Source organism: Hypanus sabinus, chromosome 10 (assembly GCF_030144855.1).
Source record: "Hypanus sabinus isolate sHypSab1 chromosome 10, sHypSab1.hap1, whole genome shotgun sequence".
Lineage (NCBI taxonomy): Eukaryota > Metazoa > Chordata > Chondrichthyes > Myliobatiformes > Dasyatidae > Hypanus > Hypanus sabinus.
Genome location: NC_082715.1, coordinates 1,384,973 through 1,391,813, shown reverse-complemented (window position 1 = coordinate 1,391,813; position 6,841 = coordinate 1,384,973).

Sequence of the window (6,841 nt, the reverse complement as noted above, 5' to 3'; positions counted from 1 at the left end):
ATGGTGTTGTGCAGAGGATGTCCAGGGTTTTCCATGATTGACAAACATGATTCCATGTTTGTTCCTTCTTCCAGTCAATAAAAGCCGATATCTCGCCTTACGTCTCAGAGTGAGTTATTGATGGTGCATCAGAGTGTCAGGTTGTTGTTGTGGCACCATTCCACTAGTTGGCATATCTCACACCTGTACACCTTCTTCATTTTTGGAATACACATGTCCTGCACCTTCTTCATTTTTCTCTGAAACTCACACCATTGCTGCTCTGCTGGCATCCCTTCCAGCAGTTCCTGCGAATTTACTTTGGCCAACTCTTCTCTCATACCACAGTAATTTCCCTTACTCCACTGAAATACTGCTGCATCAGAACTTACTTTCTCCCTATCAAATTTCAAGTTGAACACAATCATATTGTGATCACTGGTGCCTAAGGGTTCTTTTACCTTAAGCTCCCTCAATGTCTTCAGTTCATTACATAACACTCAATCCAGTATAGCTGATCCCCTAGTAGGCTCAATGACAAACTGCTCTAAAAAGCCATCTCATAGGCATTCAACAAACTCACTCTCTTGAGATCCATTACAAAACTAATTTTCCCAATCGACCTGCATGTTAAAATCTCCCATGACTACCATAATATTGCCCTGTTGACTCTTCTTTTCTATTTCCTGTTGTAACCTGTGGTCCACCTCCCAGCCACAGTTGAGAAGCCTGTATATATAACTGCCATCAAAGTCCTTTTCCCATTACAGTTTCTTAACTCAACCCACAAGGAGTCAACATCTTCCAATCCTATATCAGATGTTTCCAATGATTTGATGCCATTCTTTACCAGTAGAGCCACACCAACCCTCTGCCTGGCTTCCTATCCCTCCAATATAATGTGTAACCTTGGAAATTCATAGAAACATAGAAAACCTACAGCATAATACAGGCACTTTGGCCCACAATTCTGTGCCAAACATGTACTTACTTTAGAAATTGCCTAGGGTTACCCATAGCCCTCTATTTTTCTAAGCTCCATGTACCTATCCAGGAGTATCTTAAAAGACCCTATTGTATACTCCTCCACCATCGCCAGCAGCCCATTCCATGCACACACCACCAAGCATAAAAAAATTACCCCTGACATCCACTCTGTACCTATTTCTAAGCACCTTAAAACTGTGCCCTTTCATGTTAGCCATTTCAGCCCTGAGAAAAAGCCTCTGACTATCCACACGATCAATGTCTCTCATCACCTTATACACCTCTATCAGGTTTCCTCTCATCCTTCACCATTCCAAAAAGAAAAGGCCAAGTTCACTCAACCTATTGTCTAGGAATAACTGTGCATAGTTCCCTGAAAGTGGAGTCTCATGTAGATAGGGTGGTGAAGAGGGCTTTTGGAACGCTGGCCTTTATAAATCAAAGCATTGAGTACAGAAGTTGGGATGTAATGCTAAAGTTGTACAAGGCATTGGTAAGGCCAAATTTGGAATATTGTGTGCAGTTCTGGTCACCGAATTATAGGAAAGATATCAATAAATTAGAGAGAGTGCAGAGACGATTTACTAGGATGTTACCTGGGTTTCAGCAATTAAGTTACAGAGAAAGGTTGAACAAGTTAGGTCTCTATTCATTGGAGCGTAGAAGGTTGAGGGGGGATTTGATCGAGGTATTTAAAATTTTGAGAGGGATAGATAGAGTTGACGTGAACAGGCTGTTTCCATTGAGAGTAGGGGAGATTCAAACTAGAGGTCATGATTTGAGAGTTAGGGGGCAGAAGTTTAAGGGAAACACGAGGGGGTATTTCTTTACTCAAAGAGTGATAGCTGTGTGGAATGAGCTTCCTGTAGAAGTAGTAGAGGCCAGTTCAGTTGTGTCATTTAAGGTAAAATTGGATAGGTATATGGACAGGAAAGGAGTGGAGGGTTATGGGCTGAGTGCGGGGAGGTGGGACTAGGTGAGATTAAGGGTTCGGCACGGACTAGGAGGGCCAAGATGGCCTGTTTCCGTGCTGTGATTGTTATATGGTTATTGTCATAAAGCATGATCCCCATTCCAGGCAACATACTTGTAAATCTCCTCTGCACCCTTTCTATGGTTTCCACATCCTTCCTGTAGTGAGGCGACCAGAATTGAGCACAGTACTCCAAGTGGGGTCAGACCAGGGTCCTATATAGCTGCAAAATTACCTCTTGGCTCTTAAACTCCATCCCATGATTGATGAAGACCAATGCACCGTATGCCTTTTTAACCATAGAGTCAACCTGCACAGCAGCTTTGAGTGTCCTATGGATTCGGACCCCAAGATCCCTATGCTCATTCACACTGCCAAGAGTCTTACCATTAATACTATATTCTACCATCATAATTGAACTACCAAAATGAACCATCTCACACTTATCTGGGTTGAACTCCATCTGCCACTTCTCAGCCCAGTTTTGCATCCTATCAATGTCCTGCTGTAACCTCTGACAGTGCTCCACACTATCCACAACACCCCCAACCTTTGTGTCATCAGCAAATTTACTAACCCATCCCTCCAATTCCTCATCCAGGCCATTTATAAAAATCATGAAGAGAAGGGGTCCCAGAACAGATTCCTGAGGCACTGACTTCCATGCAGAATATGACCCATCTACAACCACACTTTAACTTTTGTGGGCAAGTCAATTCTGGATCCTCAAAACAAGGTCCCCTTGGATCCCATGCCTCATTACTTTCTCAATAAGCCTTGTCCTCTTGCTCTTTAGATATTTGTAGAATGCCTTGTGGTTTTCCTTAATCCTGCTCACTGAGGTCTTCTCATGGCCCCTTCTGGCTCTCCAAATTTCATTCTTAAGCTCCTTCATGCTAGCCTTATAATTTTCTAGATCTCTATCATTATCTAGTTTTTTGAACCTTTTGTAAGCTCTTCTTTTCTTCTTGACTAGATTTGCAACAGCCTTTGTACACCACGGCTCCTGTACCTACCAATCTTTCCCTGTCTCATTGGAATGTACTTGTACCTATACAGAATGCCATGCAAATATCCCATGAACATTTGCCATATTTCTGCCATACATTTCCCTGAGAACATCTGTTCCCAATTTATGCTTTCAAGTTCCTGTCTGATAATTTCATATTTTCCCTTACTTCAATTAAATGATTTCCTAACTTGTCTGTTCCTATCCCTCTCCAATGTTGTAGTAAAGGAGATAGAATTGTGATCATTATCTCCAAAACGCTCTCCCACTGAGAGACCTGACACCTGACTAGGTTCATTTCCCAATACTAGATCAGGTACAGACTCTCCTCTTGTAGGCTGATCTGCATATTGTGTCAGAAAACCTACCTGAACTGATCTAACAAACTGCACCCCATCTAAACCCCTTGCTCTAGAGAGATGCCAATCAATATTGGGGAAATTAAAATCTCCCACCACAACAACCCTGATGTTATTGCAGCTTTCCAGAATATGTCTCCCTATCAGCTCCTCGATGTTCCTGTTACTATTGGATGATCTATAAAAAACACCCAGTAGATTTATTGACCCTTTCCTGTTCCTAACTTCCACCTTCAGAGACTCAGTAGACAATCCATCTATGACCTCCTCCTTTTCTGCAGCCGCTACAACCATCCTTCAGCCAGTGAAAATCCTGCCTGACAAACCAGTTGGAATTCTTTGAGGAGATTATAAATAGGATAGATAAAGGGGATGCAGTGGATGTTGTCTATTCGGGCTTTCAGAATACCTTTAACAAGGTGCCATACATGACACTGCCTACCAAGGGCCCATGGTATTACAGTAAAGTTACTAACATGGTTAGAGCTTTTGCTGATTGCTAGAAGGCAGCGAGTGAGAATAAAAGGATCCTTTTCTGGTGGGCTACCAGTGATTAATTGTGTTGGGACCACTTCCTTTTATGCTGTATATAAATGATCTAAATGATGGAATAGATGGCTTTGTTGCCAGGTTTGCAGATGATAAGAAGATTGGTGGAGGAACAGGTAGTGTTGAGGAAACAGGTAGGCTGCAGAAGGGCTTAGACAGATTAGGAAAATGGGCAAGAAAGTGGCAAATGAAATACAATATTGGAAAATGCATGGTCATGCACTTTACTAGTAGAAATAATTGTGCGGACTATTTTCTAAACGAGGAGAAAATCCAGGAATCTGACGTGCTGAAGGTTTTGAGAGTCTTTGTGCAGAACATCCAGAAGATTAACTTGCAGGTTGAGTTGGTGATGAGGAAGGCAAATGCAATGTTAGCATTCATTTCAAGTTGTCTAGAATACAAGAGCAAGAGCAAAGAGGTTTTATAAGGCACTGGTGAGGCCTCATTTTGAGTATTGGGAATAGTTTTGTGCCCTCCAAGAGATGTGCTGGCATTGGAGAGGGTCCAGAAGAGATTCACAAGGATGATTCCAGGAAGTAAAGGATTATCATATGAGGAACGTTTGATGGTCCTGGGTCTGTATTCACTGGAATTCAGAAGGATAAGAGGGATCTCATTGAAACTTTTTGAATGTTGAAAGGCCTAAACAGAGTATATGTGGAAAGGATGTTTTCCATGGTGGGAGAGTCTAGGACAAGAGGGCACAGACTCAGGATAGAGGGGCATCCTTTTAAAAAAGATGCGGAGAAATTTCTTTAGCCAAAGGGTGATGAATTTGTGGAATTTGTTGCCACATGCAGCTGTGGAGGGCAGGTTGTTAGGTGTATTTGAAGCAGAGATTGATAGGTTTATGATACGACATGGAACCAAAGGTTATGGGGAGAAGGCCGAGAACTGGGGTTGATGAGGAGATGGAAAAAAGGATCATCCATGATTGAATAGCAGAGCAGACTTGATGGGCCAGATGGCCTAATTTTGCTCTTACATCTTCTGGTCTTATGGTCTAACACAGCATATGCTTCTTTAACCACACTGTCAACTTAAAGGGATCTATGGAAATAGACCCCAAGATCCTTGGAAATTAATATTTGAAAAAATAATTAGGTTTGGACTTCTATCACTCATAAAAGATGATAGTTAAGCATTTTGGGAGGATTTCCTGATGGTTTTCACATTATGAAATGTTGAATCCACAGATGTGAATTTTCCATGAATCACAAGTTCACAATTCTCAAAGGTGTCCTGAAGATCCCAGTTAATCTTTGATGAAAATGTTATTCTATGTTCTTTGCTCTTCCAAGGATTTTGGACAACTGAATATACCAGATGGCTGTGAAGCTATAGACATGCACTAGTAAACTACTAAAAGTGATTCTTAGGGTAGAACATGTGCAAAAGTCTTCAGCACTTGTGTATTATGTCTTCCCAGTTACCAAATAACACTTAATACCACTGAGCTAATACAAGAGTAAGTACTCCTATTTCTGTTTCTCACTCAACTTCCTGTTTTAACCAATATACAATACTTTGCAAAAGTCTTAGGCACCCTAGCTATATATTTATATGTGCCTAAATTACCCTAGCAATATGTGTGTGCCTATGTGCTATATATTAGGCACCCAAGCTATATATATGTACTTTAGTCTTTTGCGCAGTACTGTGCTCAATAATGAACTGCTGAAAGCAATTCTCAGAGTAGGATGTGGTGATATATGCAAACTAGTAAACTAATGGCTGAAAGTGGATCTCAGGGTAGGACACGGTGATACATATGAACTTCAATAATAAATTTACTTTGAGTTTCTGTGCATTTTTGAGTTTGTTGTACACTTCCTGGCAGTGAACTTCCTCTGAGCACACTTTGTTACAAGTCATCAGACGTCAACACTCTGACCCATGACTTACAGGAAAGGGCCATATCCTTTCGTTGTGCTCATTTATAGCAATCGAAGTCAAATATTTAGGATTTAGGTGAGTCAGTTTGTTAAGGATGGGAAGACAAGTGAGCCATCGGTGGGAACAGAAGGCAGGAGAAGCACTGCCAAACGCGTTAAGTTGTTTCTCTTTGCATGGGGGTTTTCTTATTTTTTAAACCATAAAGGACAGAGAGGGTCCAGCAGAATGGGCAACATCAGAGTGGGGGCTAGAGTCAGAGGCTAGAGGCTCGAGTCAACCTAGAGGCTTTGACTCAAGAGGTTTTGACGAGAAGAGGCTGAGGTCAAAGAAACAGCTATCAAGGGTAGTTTTTTTTTCCTTTCGTTATTGCTGATTTGGTCTTGGTTGCCTATAGTATAGTGCAGGTAGGATGGCAGATATAGCAGTGGAATGCTCCTCCTATAGGATGTGGGAATTCATGGAACCTGATGGTTTCCCTGATGATTTTACCCACAGGAAGCACAGCTAACTCCGGCTCATGAAAGACCATATTACAGATCTGGAGCTGGATTTGGAAGAACTAAGGATCATCCGGGAGGCAGATCAATTGATAAATAAGACTTTTGAGTAGGTTGTAATAACCAGAGTACAGAACTCAGGGAGGAGTTGGGTGAACACTGAGAGAGGTACCAGGAGAAAGAAGTCAGTGCAGGGTCCCCTGTGGCCATTCCCTATCATTCATGGATACTGCTGAGGGGAAATGACCTATATGGACAAGCCAGCAGCAGCCAGACCCGTAGCACTGTGGTCAGCTCTGAGCCTCAGAAGGGTGGGGTGAAGTCAGGTGGAGCAATAGTCAAAGGGGACTCGATAGTTAGGGGACAGATTGAAGATTCTGCAACAGCAAAAGAGACACCAGGATAGTGTGTTGCCTCCCAGGTGCGAGGGTCCAGGATGTCTCTGAGTGGCTGCAGAATATTCTTGAAGTGGAGGGTGAGCAGACAGAGGTCATGGTATGTGTTAGTACCAATAACATAGGCAGAAGAGGGGTAGACATCTTGCGCAGTAAGTTTAGGGAGTTAAGAAGGAGGCTGAAGAGCAGGACCT